At 38.7% G+C, this 1,945-nt stretch overlaps 1 pseudogene; it reads left to right on the plus strand.

Annotated features, from left to right (window-relative positions):
- The first annotated feature begins 1,072 nt into the window (after positions 1-1,072).
- On the plus strand, positions 1,073-1,191 carry LOC111735386 (annotated as a pseudogene).
- The last annotated feature ends 754 nt before the right edge of the window (positions 1,192-1,945 follow it).

The raw sequence follows: 1,945 nt of genomic DNA on the forward strand, positions 1-1,945 counted from the left end.
AGCAAACATTTACTTCGATCCTTCTTGCCACAAATTTAAAAGGGGCAGGCTCTACCTGGTCCAGTGCTTTCGTAACTGGATGGGTAAGTTGGTTTCATTCTAGGGTTCAAAATTAAGAAACACGCTTGACTGTAGATATAAGCCCTCTTCTCAAACATTGGTTTTGTCAGTTTTACAGATATATTTTGGTCTCCACCTGCTGACTCTTGAATAAATTGTCAATTGATTTGGAATTGATTTGGAAGACATTAGTGACAGCTACTCTTAGCCAACCTAACAGTCCCCTCTCTCTTCTTTCTTCATAACATCCAGCAAGACTACATTCCCCAGCTTCCTTTAAAGCTAGGTATGACCATGTGACTAAGTTATGACCAGTAAGATTTAAACCGAATAACTGTGTGTTATAAAAAAGTTTCTTTAAAAGGAAGACATGTCCCTTTTGCCTTTCCCACCTACTCCTTCCTGCTGCCTGGGAAACAGACATGATGAGTGAAATTCCAATAGGCATCTTGGATCATGATGTAATCTTATGGATAGAATCCATGAGCTAAGAATAGTGGACCGGAAAGCAAAGTAATCTGGGTCCACAACATACTGTGGGGCTGCCATACCACTCCTGCACTGCCGGGATCCTCTTGTATGAAGAGGTAGATGAAATAAATTTCCACCTTGTTTAAAACACTGCTGTTAGAAGTTCTGTTACTAGAAGTTCTTATTATCATTTAATATAACATTGTTATGCCCACATTACAGATGAGAAAACTGAGGCTCAGATCAGGCTAAGCAACTAGTCCTCATTTATACACCTAGTAAATCATAGTCCCAGAATTTGAATCCAGGTCTGTATGACTACACTACATAAGAGCAACTACAAACTCGTAAGAAAGAAGACTTAAAATTAAAACAAAATAGTTATAAAATTCTGTTTATCATTTCCTGTTAACATGCTAGATATATTAACAAAAAACTGAGACATAAAATAAACAAAGAATCCCCATACTTTCCTAAAATGAAAAGCAAACAAATGAGATATATACATATACATATATGTATGTATAAAAATTACATATAAGTCTACAGCCATGAGACCCTGCATGTGTCCGATCGCATCTAACCTTGGAAGCTAAGCAGGGTCGGACCTGGTTAGTACTTCGTTGGGAGACCACCTAGGAATACCAGGTGTTGTAGGCGTTAAAAAAAAAAAATACATATATGTACACACATACACACACATATATAGATATAAATGATTGCATTTCTTCTTTGTTCCTAGTACAGGTGGAAAATGCCCTCTTTGGGTAAAAGTTTGTTTCTAATCAATGTTAACAGGATGCTAAAGGGAAAGTTTACACTGAAGATTAAGACAACAAAGACCATGTTTTAATAGGACATATAAGCCCTTAATGCAAAAATTGCAGCAGATTTGGTTAAAAAGAAAATCAAAACAAACAAGCAAAAAGTCAGGGATGTCTCCCCATTCAGGAGTAACTGTTACAGAACTTGCCCTCCCACTATGAACTAGAATAAACAGACAACATATATGAAAAACTGTCTGCAGACGTTGAACAGGCAGCATAGGACGGAGTCCCGAGAGAATGGAAACAGACCAGGTGAGCCCCATGAAGAACCTAACGGAATCTTGCCGACTCACAGAGTTGAGGAAGGAGCTACACCGAGAAGAAAATCCAGAAATGCGCGAGGAGTCCCCTTGAGTCTTTGAATGAATACCAATCTGCACATGCATAGGATGACACTGGACAAAGACATGCAAAAATCAGCAACTGCTGGGGAAAGAACAATTACTGGGAAGCAGTAAGCCAAAACATTCCCAGAGGTCACACAGGGCAGGGAATCAACAACCAAAGTGGAGATTTCAAGTATCTCTTCAAATACCTAGGACATTCATTTGAGATCCCAAAAGATCAAGCCTTAGCAAACAGAGAGG

This window comes from Pteropus vampyrus, unplaced genomic scaffold (genome assembly GCF_000151845.1).
Source record: "Pteropus vampyrus isolate Shadow unplaced genomic scaffold, Pvam_2.0 Scaffold25243, whole genome shotgun sequence".
Taxonomy (NCBI): Eukaryota; Metazoa; Chordata; class Mammalia; order Chiroptera; family Pteropodidae; genus Pteropus; species Pteropus vampyrus.